Raw genomic sequence first — 18,773 nt, forward strand, 5'->3', positions numbered from 1 at the left:
TGTTAAACGCCGTCTTCCACTCGTCCCCCTCCCTGATGCGCACGAGATGGTAAGCGTTACGAAGGTCCAACTTAGTGAAAAACCTGGCTCCCTGCAGGATCTCGAAGGCTGAAGACATAAGAGGAAGCGGATAACGATTCTTCACTGTTATGTCATTCAGCCCTCGATAATCTATGCAGGGGCGCAGAGACCCGTCCTTCTTCTTGACAAAAAAAAACCCCGCTCCGGCGGGAGAGGAGGAGGGGACTATGGTACCGGCGTCAAGAGCTACAGACAAATAATCTTCGAGAGCCTTACGTTCGGGAGCCGACAGAGAGTATAGTCTACCCCGGGGGGGAGTGGTTCCCGGAAGGAGATCAATACTACAATCATACGACCGGTGTGGAGGAAGAGAGGTGGCCCTGGACCGACTGAACACCGTGCGCAGATCGTGATATTCCTCCGGCACCCCTGTCAAATCACCAGGCTCCTCCTGTGAAGAAGAGACAGAGGAAACAGGAGGGATAGCAGACATTAAACATTTCACATGACAAGAGACGTTCCAGGAGAGGATAGAATTACTAGACCAATTAATAGAAGGATTATGACAAACTAGCCAGGGATGGCCCAAAACAACAGGTGTAAAAGGTGAACGAAAAATTAAAAAAGAAATGGTTTCGCTATGATTACCAGAGACAGTGAGGGTTAAAGGTAGCGTCTCACGCTGAATCCTGGGGAGAGGACTACCATCCAAAGCGAACAAGGCCGTGGGCTCCCTTAACTGTCTGAGAGGAATGTTATGTTCCCGAGCCCAGGTCTCGTCCATAAAACAGCCCTCCGCCCCAGAGTCTATTAAGGCACTGCAGGAAGCTGACGAACCGGTCCAGCGTAGATGGACCGACAAGGTAGTGCAGGATCTTGAAGGAGAGACAGGAGTAGTAGCGCTCACCAGTAGCCCTCCGCTTACTGATGAGCTCTTGGCTTTTACTGGACATGAAGTGACAAAATGACCAGCGGAACCGCAATAGAGACAGAGGCGGTTGGTGATTCTCCGTTCCCTCTCCTTAGTCGAGATGCGGATACCTCCCAGCTGCATAGGCTCAGCACCCGAGCCGGCAGAGGAAGATGGTAGTGATGCGGAGAGGGGGGCAACGGAGAACGTGAGCTCCTTTCCACGAGCTCGGTGACGAAGATCAACCCGTCGCTCTATGCGAATAGCGAGTTCAATCAAGGAATCCACGCTGGAAGGAACCTCCCGGGAGAGAATCTCATCCTTTACCTCCGCGCGGAGACCCTCCAGAAAACGAGCGAGCAAAGCCGGCTCGTTCCAGTCACTGGAGGCAGCAAGAGTGCGAAACTCAATAGAGTAGTCTGTTATGGATCGATTACCTTGACATAGGGAAGACAGGACCCTGGAAGCTTCCTCCCCAAAAACAGAACGATCAAAAACCCGTATCATCTCCTCCTTAAAGTCCTGATACTGGTTAGTACACTCAGCCCTTGCCTCCCAGATTGCCGTGCCCCACTCACGAGCCCGTCCAATAAGGAGAGATATGACGTAGGCGATACGAGCTGTGCTCCTGGAGTAAGTGTTGGGCTGGAGAGAAAACACAATATCACACTGGGTGAGGAACGAGCGGCATTCAGTGGGCTTCCCAGAGTAACACGGCGGGTTATTGATTCTGGGCTCCGGAGATTCGAAAGCCCTGGAAGTGGCCGGTGGATCGAGGCGGAGATGGTGAACCTGTTCTGTGAGGTTGGAGACTTGGGCGGCCAGGGTCTCAACGGCATGTCGAGCAGCAGACACTTCCTGCTCGTGTCTGCCTAGCATCGCTCCCTGGATCTCGACGGCAGAGTGGAGAGGATCCGAAGTCGCTGGGTCCATTCTTGGTCGGATTCTTCTGTCACGGTGCGTGAATGAGGACCCAAAAGCGAATTAACGTAAACAGAACTTCTTTAATAACAAAACATAGGTAGGCTCAGATGGACCGGCAGATTCCGACAGGACAGGACAAGGTTGCAGCAAACATGACGATAGTCTGGTTCAGGCATGAAAAACACAAACAAGAATCCGACAAAGACAGGAACAAAAACAGAGAGAGATATAGAGGACTAATCAGAGGGAAAAAGGGAACAGGTGGGAAAAGGGGTGACGAGGTAGTTAGGAGGAGACAAGGAACAGCTGGGGGAAAGAGGGGGAGAAAAGGTAACCTAATAACGACCAGCAGAGGGAGACAGGGTGAAGGGAAAGGACAGAAACAAGACACAACATGACAATACATGACAAAGTGCTTAAGTAAAAATATTTGAAAGTATTACTTAAGTCGTTTTTTGGGGTATCTGTACTTTATTTTACTATTTATATTTTGACAACTTTTATTTCACTACATTCCTAAAGATAATAATGTACTTTTTACTCTTTTTGACACATTTAATCATGCACTCATACAGTATACTCTAATCCAAGTCACTCCCTGTCTGGAAAAAGTACAGTGCCATAGCCTAAGAAATCCCCCCACTAAACTTAAGAATCAGACTCTAAACTTAAGAATCGACCTCTAAACTTAAGAATCGACCTCTAAACTTAAGAATCGACCTCTAAACTTGGCAACAGAATCTTTATTTGGATTTCTTTAAAAAAACGTATCCTGCTCTTTCTGTGGAACTTTAATGTGGAAGAGGACTGGAAAATGTTGCCATCATTGAAAAAGACAAATTTACTGAATGAGGCAATGTCTCATCCTTCCTAGAATTTGTCTGAAAAGCTAAAAGACAGAAAGAAGTGTGTCATGCATATGTCTGTACTTTGGTCTTTTTCATTTCCCTCATGTTTCTTACTTTCTCTATGCTTTTCCCCAGTATCCATGTTCCTTAGGCAGCAGCTCTGTATTTTGTTTTCAATCTATCAATATTTTCTACAGTTTCATATGTCTATTTGGGCCTGAACATCAGCATAGAATCCTAATGGTGATTAAAAATATGTACTAAAAGTAATATAGTTTGGTTTGAAAATCACTAAGCAATAGTGGTGGTAAATGTGCCTGTTTTCCATGCTACAGTTTGCGTGTGTCCATTCGCCCATGTGTGGATTGGCGGAGAAGATATTCCTGGCCGGTTGAAAGACCTGAGATTATGAGGGATCTGAGATGAATCCTGCACTCTGGTGCCCATCACCATGGAAACAGATCAGGTGGTTTGGGTGACCTACAGGACAGGTGGGTGTGGTGTTGAATGATCTGTGTGCAAAGCACTGGTGGTTGACTGGGGTACTGGCAGGTCGCAGGTCAGCTGGCTGGGTGGCAGCAGGTTTTTAGGTCAGGTGGTGGTGGTACGCCTTCAGGACGGCTCGCAGTTGGATGCATTGCTTCTAAAGTTGTATGTATAAGGTGGTGGTTGGGTAGAGATAAGATGAGAGTAGGTCCCCTTTTACACTGTTTCATAGGATATATATTTTGTAGAATATATTCTGTTCACACTTACAGCTTCAGCAACCTTGGGTTGGTGATTGGGGTAGGTAAGGTTCGTTGGTTGGTTACGGTGTTGGTTTTACTTTAACTCCAGAAGCTTGCTGCAGTTGTATCCCTCAAGTAAAGCACCTCATGTGTCAAAACAGACGCTTCTGGCCCTGCGGCTGAAACTGTACTCCTCTCATGTAGTGCGTTTTATACTCAGAGACTCAATTAAATATATATACTATATATACAAAAGTATGTGGACACCCCATCAAATTAGTGGATCTGGCTATTTCAGCCTCACCTGTTGCTGACAGGAGTATAAATTGAGCGCACTGCCATGCAATCTCCATAGACAAACATTGACAGTAGAATGGCCTTACTGAAGAACTCAGTGACTTTTAAAGAGGTACTGTCATAGGATGCCACCTTTCCAACAAGTAAGTTTGTCAAATGTCTGTCCTGCTAGAGCTGCCCCGGTCAACTGTCCATCTGTACATGCTCTACAAACTATCAGTAACATTTCAACTAACTATATACTAACCCTAACTTTAACCTTATCCTAACCCTTCTCTCTAAACCTAACCCTAGCAAGCAGTTGCTTATCAACAGATAGTTTGTTGATAGTATGACCATCTGTAAAACATAAGTTGGAAAATATTGTCTCGGGGGGGGGGGGGGGGGGGGCAGAGGGTTAAATACACAACATCTAATTGATGGAATTGGAACCAGGTGTGATGGAAGACAAGACAAAACCAATGTAAAATTAAAAGTGGATCGGCGATGGCTAGAAGGTCGGTGACTTCGACCGCCGTACGCCGCCCGAACAAGGAGAGGGACCAACTTCGGCGGAAGTCGTGACAATCACACATCCCTAGTCGAAGGTAGTCACTAGTTGCCACCACCACAATGTTCCCATTTCTACAATCTCTCTTCTTTAAATGTTATTTTAAATCTAACCTTAACCACATTGCTAACTTTTTGCCTAACCATAACCTTAAATTAATGTTAAAATTAGTTTTTCATTCAATTTTACAATAAGCCTATAGTCAATTTCGACTTTGTGGCTTTGGTAACTAGTGGAAACCCTAATTGAATCCAAACTCTTCATTGTGACAACGCTGAAACATCAATTCCTGGGCGAGACAGTGCCACATTTTCATTTGTGCCAAAATCAAAACAGAAATGTGACATAAACAAAAATGTAACATTACAATTGTTTTTCACACCAAAAAACATCTGATTAGTCAAGTATTTAATCAGTCGTCTTACTCATGAAGGGGAGGATGACGCAATCTTTGCAAGAGAGATTGGTCCTCGACTCTCAGTCATTTCAATCAGGGTAATTACCCTGTAGTTAGCACAGGGAACAGCGCGAGCAGAGACGACGTCTTCACATCAACCAAAAACATGGTAGACATTGACTCTGAGTGATGAAAAAATTAAAGTCCTCAGCAACAATTATTAGAATAATTGAATGGATGTTTTGTGCACAAAAGTGGTGACTAAAGTATCTTATTAGGAATTTTCATATCTGACTTCTCTATGTGGCCATCTATGGAAATTGTCTTTCTGGGCCGGGTGTCAGTTAAACTGCAGTACCCAAGCAAAACTGTAGGAGCAGTCAAAACAGTGCTTCTAGACCAGAACCCTGGCCCTGGAGCAGATAAGTACGGAAGTACGGAAGTCCAGCAAGGAATAAAAAAAGTATTCACTCGTTATGTCGAGATCATCATTTATTTATCTCATATGATCACGACATAACAAAAGTTTTGTTGAGATTTTCTCTGTTGTTGTAACAAGAACCCGCGAGAGAAGTCACACATCCACCGTTGTGGTTGGTGGACAACAAATATTCCCTATGTACCACATTCTAGGCCAAGATTTACGCTTTTGCCCTCCTCAAGCACTATCACAAGCCAAAAGACAGACACTCTCGGCCAATCAGCCAACCATCTTTTACGACTCACGTGTTACGGGGGATTTTTAGCTAGTCTTTCAGGTGCCAGGGACGTGAATTCCAGGACAAGGGGGGGGGGGGGGGGGCTATGCCATCAATAGCGCAAGGCCATTTAAACACGTTTTCTGGACAATGTATCAAACTGAAGGACTCATGACATGTTGAGAACTTGAAGCATACTGTGAAATTTCTCTTCTGATGTCTTTAAAATGGGTATAATGTGTATTTGCTGTAACATGAAATGTGGATATTTCACCCAAGGCATGTTTGGAACCTACAGGCCGCATATTTCATCCTAAGGACTGTTGAACTGTTTTCTGTACAATAGGACATGTTGTAGACACTTATGAGGAAATGTCAGGTTTGTGTCAATGGACAGGAATGTGCTGGATTCTCAGAATCAACTGGGTGATCCCTGTGACACGCTGTCTGGCCTAATCGGCCCGCCCTCCGTGAGTATCCGTATGAATTACAGGACTTGCTATCAGACATTACGTTTCTTTGCGCGGCCACACCAGTTGAACAGAGTGATCCATACCTCCTTTGAAGCCAAACACCTAATGACGAAAATGTATTCTATTCAGACCGAAGCAATCATCCCAGAGGTGGCCCTGCGGAACACACAGTGGTCTCATTTTAAACAAAGTAACTAAGTTCAACATCCATCCCGCCTGTGATCAGAGAAACAATTAGCTGCACGGAAACAACTCTAATGGACTTTACTTTCCTGGACTGAGTACTGACAGAGAGAGAAGTGGGTATCGCTGCTTGGGCTGTGAATTATTTAGGCCTGCTGGCCTCAGCACTGCTGTCAAGAGACACTTGGACAACCATCCATCCCTGCTCCATCCCATCCTAATCGGAATCCAACTGGGCAGGCAACACTGACATACAAGTAATATATCCCTGTTATATTCTTCATCTCCTCTGAAAGTGGCATTGTGTGTGTAAAGTGGTGGAAGTTATAAGAGTATTGTAAGACGGTTTAAAGTTTAATTTACAAACCCATGATCAATACTGTCTCGGCACTCTCCACATCGGAGGCTAATTGGTAGCCTAGTTCATGTCTTTTCCTGGTTGGTGCGCTCTAGAGTTTCATGGTTGTGAATGCCTAAATTGAAGAAGTCCTCACATTTTCTCTTTCAATGAATAAGATCATGTCATTCTCAAAAGTCTTGTGAACGTTCTGTTGTATTTGCCTGAGTTGAGTACAGAAACCAGTTATACTGTGGAGACTCTCACCTCAATAACTGTGTTGTACCCCATTGTACCCTGTTTTATAACATGTCTTTAACAACCTTGTTTTCCAACTTATTAAGTCTAGTAAATAAAACCTTAAATTAATTATTTGTGGCACTGAGTTCATTTGCAAGCGTTTGGGCTGATAAGTCAGGATTCGGCCTTGTAGGCTCTCTGCAAGGAGCCTTACATTTGAAACAGCTTACAAAGCAGCGTCTGGATTTATCAGCTTCTGAGGCTGCTATTGAAATTGATCAGCCTGTCAGGAATGGAGCTCACCCACTCTGTAAATATAAATATTATCTATAAAACATGAAGTGTCCCTTACAATTATACACATATCAGTTATGAAAGCTAACAACCAGCATAGATAACAAGCTAGCTAGATATCTATCTAACTAACAAAACTACCTAACTTGCTCACTCGCTCAAAAGACTAGCCAAGTTAGGTGCATTGTTGATTGCATGTGATTGGCTGTGGTCTGGTAGGTAGCACAAAGCCTGGGAGACAGTGCTGCCTGTCAGGCATCATTCAGAGTTTAAATGCCCCACAAGCTCTTAGTTCAAGGTAAGGGGTGTTTAGCTTGCTAACATTCTCATTTATAAACTGATAATGAGCTCCAAACACTAATGAAAGCATGATGTTAGCATGAAATGTACCATCCCATCGTGTAAGTAAGTAAGAAGCCTTGGCTTCTTGCGAGCCGGAATGGCTCATAGGGCAGGACCCTATCTCCTGCTTCTGTAGCGTGGGGCTCTGTAACCAACTTCATATAGCCACCCAGAAGAAAGGCACACAGACGCCCACACTCCAGGTTGTCTTGGTTTTTATCTGCAGTAAAAGATATCAAACGATAACGACAGGCATTGACAGGACAGTCACAGCCACACGTTCACTGCTCTCAGAATATCTCTCTCAGACTCTATGCACAAAGTGATCATATAGTATAAATGCGTTGTGCTTAGAAAATAACAAAAATAAAGTAAAGCATTCCTGCAGTAGAAGATGTCAAACAGTGATGACAGGAATTGAGAGGACGGTCACAGCCACACGTTCACTGGTTAGGTAAGACACAAGATATCTCTTTGAACGCAACAACAGTAATAATGCATGTCCTTTTTATATAAACCTTTTAAGGTAGTAAGAAAATACATTCACTTAATATTTCTATAAATCACCTGCTAGCAATAGCTAGAGTGACATTACAGTGCACTGACTGACGGTGCCCGTTAGCTCGTCATTAACATGGCTAGCTAAGCCAGCAAAAACTTGGTTAACTTGCTGAAATAGGCTTTAAAGACATTAACAGCAACATAAATATATACATAGCCACATTCGCTATTGACTTTGGAATACATGAACCAGTTTTCAAAAGACACTATTGTGTTATACAGTTTTAAACAATTGTTTTATGTACAGAGGAAATAGACTCAAACCTGCTCTCATAATATCTCTCTCAGACTGAAGAGCAGGCAGACCAACTTTCCAAATAGGGGAGAAGAACTCAAAGCCCACTAGTTGTTCTTTCAAGGAAAATCATTTTTAAAATGCTATTGACAACCTTAGTAGAATGGCAGCAAATATTTTTATGAATTCGACAACACATAATGAAAGGAAACTTATATCTGCCACATCCTAATCTGTTTCACCTGTCTTTGTGCTTATCTCCACCCCCTTCCAGGTGTCGCCCATCTTTCTAGCTTTCCTGGTTTTTGACCATTCTGCCTGCCCTGACCCTGAGCCTGCCTGCCGTTCTGTATCTTGTCACAACACCCTGGATTACTGACCTCTGCCTGCCCTGACCCTGAGCCTGCCTGCCGTTGTGTACCTTTTGGACTCTGCTCTGGACTACTGACCTCAGCCTGCCCTTGACCTGTCGTTTGCCTGACCCCCTGTTTCTGTAATAAACTTTTGTTACTTCAAAACTGTCTGCATCTGGGTCTTCTCCTGAGCCTTGATAGTACGAACTGGCCATGACGGACCCAGCAGACTCGGACCAGCTCCGCAACGCCGTCTGCTCCCAAGTAGCCACCATTGGAAGGCACGAGGAGTTGCTTCGTGGTTTTATTGAAGGGTTCCAGACCTTGCCCAAACGCCATGAAAGCACGTTGAACACATTGCTGGAGAAATTCTGTGGGTTGTCTGTCAGGCAGCCTACCATGACAGTACATTCCCAGCCAATCAGTAACCCGGCTGTTAGCCACCCCGGTTTCCCGAGACCCCGCTTACCTCCCCTGAATGCGTCGCTGGAGAACCTGTCACGACACTTCTCACACAGTGTTGTCTCATCATCGAGTTGCAGCCCTCCTCCTTCCCCTCGAACCGCTCAAAGATAGCCCTCCGGGACATCAGCGTGATGAGGTACGCTATCACCTGGGCTACAGCAGTGTGGGAACAACAGTCAGCCTTATGCTTCAGTCTGGAGGAGTTTGTGGCAGAGGTGAAGAAGGTTTTGATTCTCCATTGTCCCGGAGAAGCTGCCCAGAAGTTCCTCCAGCTTCGGCAAGACTCCCGCTGTTCGACACTGTAACCGCTGTTCGACACGTTCCTGCATGGATTATCGAAGGAAGTTAAGGACGAATTAGCAGCCCGGGACCTACCGATGGATCTCGACACACTCATTGCCTTGACCATCTGGATCGATGGGTGGCAACGAGAACATACAGTAGGAAGGAGAGGAGGTCTGATTCCACTCGCCCTCCCAAGGATTCTACCTCGCTTCTGAGGCATTGCCTGAAGTCAGCGCCACCTGGCCCGTGACGTCTTCCGGTGGGCTCAGAAGTTGCCCCTGACCTCTCCACCATTCCTGTGGAGTACCAGGTCCTCCACAAGGTTTTCAGTAAGGCCCTTCAGTTCCTTCGCACCGACCCTATGACTGCGGGATCAAACTTCTCCCAGGAACCACACAGCCCCGAAGACGACTGTACTCTCTGTCGGGTCCGGAGACCAAGGCTATGGAGACCCATATCGAGGACTCCCTAGCTGCAGGGTGTATCTGTCCTTCTGCCTCCCCCGCCGGCACAGGGTTCTTCTTTGTGGAGAAGAAAGACAAAACCCTACGCCCATGCATCAACTACCGGGGCCTCAATGACATCACGGTGAAGAACCGCTACCCACTACCACTCATCGCCTCGGCCTTCGAGCTGCTCCAGGGGGCCACAGTTTTCTTCAAGTTGGACCTGCGGAATGCTTACTATCTGGTGCAGATACGGGAAGGGGACGAGTGAAAGACTGACTTCAACACGGCCAGCAGTCACTACAAATATCTGGTCATGCCATTTGGCCTTACCAACACTCCAGCTGTGATCCAGGCCCTGGTCAATGACGTTCTCTGTGACATGTTGAACCGGTTCATCTTCGTCTACATCGACGACATCCTAATTTTCTCCCAATCAGCCCAAGAAGATGTGTTCCATGTCCGACAGGTCCTCCAGCGCCTCCTGGAGAACCAGTTTTAGTAAAAGTGCAGAAAAGCGAATTCCATCGCTCCACCGTCCCCTTCCTTGGTTACATCATTGTTGCAGGGAATGTAGAGATGGAAACCGGGAAGGTAAGAAAGGTGGTAGATTGGCCCTAGCCTACGTCTAGAGTGCAGCTGCAGCTTTTCCTGGGATTTTCCAACTTTTATCGCTGCTTCCCCACTGTCTGCACTCACCTCTCCCAAGGTTCTGTTCACGTGGTCCCTAGCTGCGGACTGGGCATTCCCATATTGATTCATCCTGACCTGTCCTGTCAGTTCGTTGTGGAGACCGATGCTTTGGATGTCGGAGTGGGGGCTGTCCTGTCCCAGTGTTCTGTCCTTGTCCTCAAGTTACATCCTGCGTCTTCTTCTCCCATTGCCTCAACACCACAGAGAGGAATTACGATGTGGGGAATCTTGAGCTTCTCGCAGTGAAGATGGCGTTGGAGGAGTGGAGACACTGGTTGGGAGAGGGCGGAACATCCGTTCTTTGTGTGGACGGATTACAAGAACTTGTAATATCTCTTCACTGCCGAGGGTCTCAAATCCAGGCAAGCTAGGTGGGCCCTGCTTTTCGTCCGGTTTAACTTCTCCCTCTCCTACTGACCGGGATCCAAGAATATCAAGCCGGATCCACTGTTACACCACTATAGCCCCGCGGCTACACCCTCGGACCCTGAGACCATCCTTCCCATCTCGTGCCTGGCGACGGTACTCATCTGGGGAATAGGGAAGCAGGTCCATGAGGTGAACCATTCCCAGCCAAACCCTGGGGGGGGGGGGGGCAGATAACCGGATGTTTGTTCCTGACGCTGTCCGCCCCTTGTCCCTGGAGTGGGCCCACTCCTCCAGGCTTACCTAACACCCGGGCACCCGTCGGACTTTGGCCTTTGTGCGGATACGTTTTTGGTGGCCTATCATGGTCCCGGACGTCTCCGCGTTCGTTGCCGCCTGCACCATCTGCACGCAGAACAAGACTCCTCTGCAAGCTCCGGCTGGTCTCCTTCAACCAGTGCCTGTCCCTCACTGTCCCTGGTCTCACATATTCCTGGACTTTGTCACCACCATCCTGACAGTAGTGGACCGGTTTTCCTAAGCCGCCCACTTAATTTCTCTCCCCAAGCTACCCTCTGCCAAAGAGACGGCCCAGCTCATGGTGCAGCAAGTCTTCCGGATCCATGGACTCCCGGTGGACATAGTCTCCGACCAGGGTCCTCAGTTTTCATCCCGGTTCTGGAAGGCGTTCTGCACACTCATTGGGTTGTCGGCCAGCCTGTCCTCCGAGTTCCACCCTCAGTCCAAAGGCCAGTCGGAGCGAGCCAATCAAGACCTGGAGACGACACTTCGTTACCTTGTCTCCGCAAACCCCACCACCTGGAGCCAGCAACTCGTGTGGGTTGAATACGCCCGCAACACCCTCCCCTGCTCTGGCACTGGGTTCTCGCCTTTCAAGTGTTCACAGCCCTTTGTCTCCTGTTTCTATGCCCACCGCTCTTCCCTGTCTCATAGACGGACAACTGGCGTACACGGTGAGGCACATCCTGAAGGTTCGACCGCGGAGCAGGAGATTCTAGTACCTGCTTGACTGGGAGGGATATGGCCCGGAAGAGAGGTGCTGGGTACCCGCTAGGGACATCCTGGACCCAGGCCTCATCGTTGAGTTCCAACACCGGCACCCCGGTTAACCAGGTATGCGCCCAGGTAGGACGCCAGGTGGCGCCCCTCCGGGGGGGGGGGGGGGTCCTGTCACACCCTGATCTGTTTCACCTGTCTTTGTGCTTGTCACCAGCGTCTCCAGGTGTTGCCCATCTTCCCCATTATCCCAATTGTACTTATACATGTGTTCTCTGTTTGTCTGTTGCCAATTTGATTTGTTTGTTTCGTCAAGCCTGTCAGAGTTTTTCCCGTGCTCCTGTCTTTATCTAATTTCTGTTTTCTAGCTTTCCTGTTGTTTTATCATTCTGCCTGCCCTGACCCTGAGCCTGCCTGTCGTTCTGTACCTTTCAGACTCTGCTCTGGACTACTGACCTCTGCCTGCCCTTGACCTGTAGTTTGTCCGCTCCACTGTTTCTGTAAAAAACTTTTGTTACTTTGAAACGGTCTGCATCTGGATCTTCTCCTGAGCCTTAATAATATCACACATTTTTCTGAAGTAAATGGTTCCATCCATTACTCTGCCCACAAACTGCAGTGTTCTTTGATATTTAAATTGAACGCAGTGCAAGCGAGGTTGATGGAAACTCTACATTTCACTTTGTCACAGCAGCTTGATGTACAAGTGCACCCCCTGGACAGGACGATAGTCTTTCACAGGGCCTTACCCCCAGTCTACTGTATCTCCTCAGTGCTGAGTGCCAAGCAAAGGTGCATCAGGTCCCATTTTTACAGTTTTTGGTATGACTCGTCAAGGGATAAAACTCACAACTTTCCATTCTTAGGCCGGACACTCTAACCACAAGGCCACTTAGTGTAACAATTAATAAAAATGGATGCGCTGGTCCACCGTGCCCTGCCACCTCAACCATACTGTCAATCTATCATGAGTATGTTCACTCCTATTTATAGAGGTTATCTTGTGATCTCGACAAAACAACTTTTGTTATGTGGTGATCATGAGATAAATAAGTTGTGATCTCGACATAATGATTCGTTGCCATAGAAATGTACCTAGCTAAAAGGTTAGCCACTTCCGTATGACCGTTATCCCGAGTTGAACTCAGAGTTGACCAAAGTTACCTTGCTAACTCCTCAAACCTGCTTTGTAGTATACCCCTTAGCAGTGAACCACAGTAAACAGCAAAGAGCAATGGTTATAAAGTTAGTCGGTTGTTGGTCAAATCCTCTCGGCGATGGTCTAAGTGTGGCTGTGAAGGCCACCTCCTGAGGCCAGGCTACCACTGAGCTCCCTGTGTATCCATCCATCCGCTCGCCCGCCAGCCAGCCAGCCAGCCAGTAGCTTCAATCAACAAAGTACAGCCCAGTACAACACAGCACACAGACACACCACACAAGCATTCGAGTTTGGCTGACATTGCAAGACTGGACTAAGAGTAGAATTGTTTCCAAGTGTAGGCTATGCTATTGTGCTGTGTTCTACATGACTCCATCCAGTAGGAATGTAAGCCAAATGGGAGAAAATAACATCCTCAAAAACGGGGTTTTAACACTAAATAGCGTGTTGCGTGTTTGAAAATCCCACCTATAATAGTAATAAACATGTGAATAAAGTCCTCTTCATGGTCCTGACCCAAACCACTGGTATACTGAAACATTGACACTGGGAGCTCTGTGAGATTACAAAATTGGGTCAAATAATGAATTTCCACACTAAATTGCGGTATTGAGGATATATTGTGGCTACCTCACAATTTCTGTAGGAGCCTGATTAGTGAAAAAAGTTTCCAATCCTTTCACCTTTCAGTGCTAGTGATGAGGTGAAAATGAGAAAGGGAAAGGAATCCATTGAATAGTGTTAGGTCAAAGTCGATGCCCACTGTGAAGACCCTCCTGTGATTAATGTCTCTGAGCATTGATCAGTCCCACTGAGCGTGCTAGCTAGGTGCATTATATGCCCAGTGAGGCAGAGAGGACTGTGGAGCCGAGGTATGTCAGGCTAGGTCGGGCTGCTTGACCTGTGACCTGCTAGCTGTTGGTGGGGGCCCTCTGTGGTCTGTAGCTGATTGGAGTTGGCAGGCCGGACAGCCCCTCAGAGGAACTGGGCTTTGGGCCACAGCTGCAGGCAGGCTCCCTGATGCCCAGAGACAGAACATCCCCCCCACCCCTCCTGCCCAAAGACCTTCCCCCAGACAAAACTCCTCAAGTCTTTGAACTGGACCGCTAATCCGCAGCTCTCTTCAGGTGGCTTGTCCCCATGGAAGCGGGAATGGGGGAGTGGAGTGTGGTGTAGGGAGGGGAAGAGAGGGAGTTCACGGTGCAGGAGGTAGTTGTGAGGAGGGGGGGCGCTGCCAGGGCGGTTGGGTCCTTTAGGGAACCAGATGACAATGGAAGCAGTTGGACATGGCACAAAACCAGAAAAGGGTCCCACAAAGAGAGAGCGAGAGAGCGAGAGAGTGACACATGGACCAGGACAATGCTTCTCTGGATGGAGGGAGAGCAGGACGATGTGGGGAGGGGCCAGGCCAGTTTGCTTTGATCTCTGTCTTATTTAGAAAAGGATAAATGGAATTAGAGGAGCAGGACGGAGTTGAAGTAGAGAAAGGGGGGGGGGGGGGGGGGCAGATCCTGTATCCTCTGCTCTTGAATGGAGACACATGGAAGGAGCTGAGGTAAGGGGGTGGGATGTTTCTAGGTCCACCAGCCATGTCAGAGCAAGGATGTGGGGGGAAAGGAATTTACAAATGAAAGGACGTTTTTATTTTAATACGATAACATTTTTCCATTTCACTGCTCCACCAGCAGGCAGTTCAGCTCTTTAAGTGCAGCAAGCTGCAGAACAATGTCTTAAAGGGGAGCTGGCAGGGGGTACAGAGACAGAGAGGAGGGCTGTGGAGGAAGGAAGGGTTAGATATCTTAGAAGGAGAGCAGCCATGACAGGCATACAGTACGGCATGTAGTCAGTACATTACTATAGCTATTATACACACTACATGATTCTAAGAATAGTAGGACAAATCGTGTCTTATTCCAACAAGCAAGTACAGCCCGTTCGTTAAAATCTATAGCAGGTCATTTGTGCGTAACGTATATAAGTTTTGTATTTTTAAAATGTCCCTGCCCTGACTTTTTCTCATCCCGAACAGGTGAACACAATTGATTCAAAACAAGATAGAGTGTAGCCTGTTGTGTGACAAAAACAATCTTAAGGGCCCAATCCAGAAGCCGCTATCCTGTCCTCTTTCCTTGGCCTCGGTTCCTGGACTGGGTCTTTGAGTTCTGGCACTGACGTCTGTGTTACCAGGTCCTGTCTAACAGTGTTACTGCCAGCCTTTGAAGCTGACAATGTTATTGAAAGTGTGGGAGTCTGAGCCGAGATACAGAGGTGGTACATGGACACAAACAGATTATCACTGCCCTGCGAATGGAATGGCTTTTGTTTCTCTCATTGAAAAATGTGTCAAAGTAACCACTTGATGTCTGTGTCTAAATGCTTTTCCCCACCTGCATACCACAACACGCATTTAAGGCTTTATGGATACATTCTGAATCGCTCCCAAGATTGAAAAGGGACATTCATAGTTGAAATATTAGGGGCATTTGAGGTAGGGTGACAAGTGTGGATCACACAGAGTCCCATCATCAGCCCTTGAACTGAACCATGTCAAAAGGTCAAAGTAAAGGGAGTCGTGTGGCAGTTGGGGTCAAGGTCGGGTCCATGGGCTGATCTGTGGGGCCGTGTGGAGAGCTACAGGTCATTTAGGCTATGTGGGTGGGTCAGGAGCCCTATTGGAGGTTCATAAGGCCATTGTAAGGGGTTCAGAGACGGGAACAGGGACAGAATGTCACTGGTTTTGTATATGTGTTAGGGCTAGAGGGTCTGTGGACTTGGATTTGATGATCCATGACAAATACAGGGAGGAATAGCTCCATCAGAGATGCTGTGTTAATCGAACCACTAGATTTGTGTGTGTGTGTGTTTATGTTTGTGTGTGAGGTTGTATTTTTCTGTGAGGTTGTGTTTGTGTGTGACGTTGTGTTTGTGTGTGAGGTTCAGGATGTGTGTGAGGTTGTGTTTGTGTGTGAGATTGGGGGGGGGGTGAGGTTGTGTTTGTGTGTGAGGTTGTGTTTGTGTGTGAGGTTGGGGGTGTGTGTGAGGTTGGGTGTGTGTGTGAGGTTGTGTTTGTGTGTGAGGTTGGGGGGTGTGTGTGAGGTTGGGGAGGTGTGTGAGATTGGAGGTGTGTGTGAGGTTGTGTTTGTGTGTGAGGTTGGGTGTGTGTGAGGTTGGGGGTGTGTGTGAGGTTGTGTTTGTGTGTGAGGTTGAGTGTGTGTGTGAGGTTGGGGGTGTGTGTGAGGTTGTGTTTGTGTGTGAGGTTGGGGGTGTGTGTGAGGTTGTGTTTGTGTGAGGTTGGGGGTGTGTGTGAGGTTGTGTTTGTGTGTGAGTTTGTGTTTGTGTGTGAGGTAGGGGGTGTGTGTGAGGTTGGATGTGTGTGTGAGGTTGTGTTTGTGTGTGAGGTTGTGTTTGTGTGTGAGGTTGGGGGTGTGTGAGGTTGTGTGTGTGTGTGTGTGAGGTTGGGTGTGTGTGTGAGGTTGAGTGTGTGTGTGAGGTTGAGTGTGTGTGTGAGGTTGGGTTGTGTGTGAGGTTGGGGGTGTGTGTGAGGTTGTGTTTGTGTGTGAGGTTGGGGGTGTGTGTGAGGTTGTGTTTGTGTGAGGTTGGGGGTGTGTGAGGTTGTGTGCGTGTGTGTGGTTGGGGGTGTGTGAGGTTGGGGGTGTGTGTGAGGTTGTGTTTGTGTGTGAGTTTGTGTTTGTGTGTGAGGTTGGGGGTGTGTGAGGTTGGGTGTGTGTGTGAGGTTGTGTTTGTGTGTGAGGTTGTGTTTGTGTGTGAGGTTGGGGGTGTGTGAGGTTGTGTGTGTGTGTGTGTGAGGTTGGGTGTGTGTGTGAGGTTGAGTGTGTGTGTGAGGTTGGGTTGTGTGTGAGGTTGGGGGTGTGTGTGAGGTTGTGTTTGTGTGTGAGGTTGGGGGTGTGTGTGAGGTTGTGTGTGTGGGAGGTTGTGTGCGTGTGTGTGGTTGGGGGGTGTGTGAGGTTGGGTGTGTGTGTGAGGTTGTGTTTGTGTGTGAGTTTGTGTTTGTGTGTGAGGTTGGGGGTGTGTGAGGTTGGGGGTGTGTGAGGTTGGGTGTGTGTGTGAGGTTGTGTTTGTGTGTGAGGTTGTGTTTGTGTGTGAGGTTGGGGGTGTGTGAGGTTGGGTGGGGGTGTGTGAGGTTGGGTGTGTGTGTGTGAGGTTGGGGGTGTGTGTGAGGTTGAGTGTGTGTGTGAGGTTGGGTTGTGTGTGAGGTTGGGGGTGTGTGTGAGGTTGAGTGTGTGTGTGAGGTTGGGTGTGTGTGTGAGGTTGGGGGTGTGCGTGTCAGGATCTTAATCATGCTTGACTCTGAATGAGGTGGAAATGCGTTGGGAAATGTGACTGAATTTTCTTGCTTGAACTTCACATTTTGTGCTTGAGTGAGCGTGTCTGTTCTGTGGTCTGGGAAGCAGGAACGAGTCCGTGTGTGTGTGTGTGTGAGTGTGTGTGTGTGTGTGTCAGTGTGTCTGTGTGTGTGTGTGTCAGTGTGTGTGTGTGTCAGTGTGTGTGTGTCAGTGTGTGTGTGCTTCTGGTGGGAGGGGAAGATTAACTGTCATTGGTAGGTGATGCTGACATCCTGCAATTTGTGTCAAGCACTAAGAGCGCAGTGAGTGAACTGAACTGGGAGTACACAGACACACACACACACACACACACACACACACACACAGTGGAATATCATTTTCAGGGTTCACCCTGTCAACCCGCTTCCCCCTGCCCTCTCCTGCCCCTCTGCCCTCCTGTTGTGGGATGGCACCAGTGGTGTGGCAGTTGTCCCCACACCCCCACAGAGATGCAGACATTCACAGCCCTCTTCAACTGTACCAGCGGGGTCCTCCTCTCATCATCCCCCCCTCTGTGTGCAAACACATTCCTGGAGCCGCTGACCCGCTCTCCCTGGGTTACCATAGCGACCACTGCTTCTCCATAGCGACCATTACTTCCCTAAAGCACACACAACAAGGGGCTTCATCTCCAGGTGACCAGTTTAGTCTCTCTCTTTCTCCTGTCACTTTCCTTCTCCACTCCTCCACTAGCTACCTCTGTCGTTCACTCTCTCCCTCTCCCTCTCTCTTTCGTCTCACACTGTCTCGGTCTTTCCTTTGCTCTATTAGTCTGTCGTCGGTGAGGTCCAGGGATATATGCTTGCAGAAAAGAGTCAAAACTTTTTGAATTTCCTCAGTCTGTAGTTTCTAAACACTTTGAGCACGGTTGCTGTGAACTGATCCCATTCACAGTGGGAAAATGTGATATTACAGTAACAACGCATAATACAAACATGACATTATTGGACACTAGAGAAAATGGGATATGATCTGATGATGAAATCACGCCCAGGCTTGAGCATGTCCCGGGTAGCCTCTCTTCTCACAGCCAGACAAGGCTTCAGGTCTCTGGGTGGTCGCAGGTAAAGAAAGGCCATGTTATGTACTGTCTTATCATCAGGCACTGTCCTCTGTTGTTTCTTCCTATTCATCTCCATTGAAATGAACCCTGGTGCTGTTCGTTCTAACCTCAGCTGCCTGCCATCCCAATCCCATTCCACTGCTGACAGGCCCTTGGCATTGACAGAGATCCGCAGTCAAATTCATATTTTTTATTCTCCTCATTCATTTTTTGAGGTCGGCGCTTGCTTTTTGTGTGAGAATGATTGTAGCCTTTACAAAAATAAAATGCCCCGCATCCCTCCTCCCCCCTCTCTGACAGGACTGCCGGTTTCCTAGCGTGTTCTGACCTTTCTCCCGAAAGACCATAACAAGACCAACTGAGAAAAACAGAGAGAGAGAATGTGTATGTAAATGGTTTAATTACACTGTACTGTAATGGAAGTCAAAACACGTGCATGTGTGCGTGTGCGCATGAGTGCGAATGTGTGTGTGTGCGCATGAGTGCGATTGTGTGTGTGTGACTGTGTGTGTGTCAGAAAGAAAATGTAGATTAGTTATGATGAC

Source organism: Oncorhynchus mykiss, chromosome 16 (assembly GCF_057628025.1).
Source record: "Oncorhynchus mykiss isolate SJ-2025 chromosome 16, ASM5762802v1, whole genome shotgun sequence".
Lineage (NCBI taxonomy): Eukaryota > Metazoa > Chordata > Actinopteri > Salmoniformes > Salmonidae > Oncorhynchus > Oncorhynchus mykiss.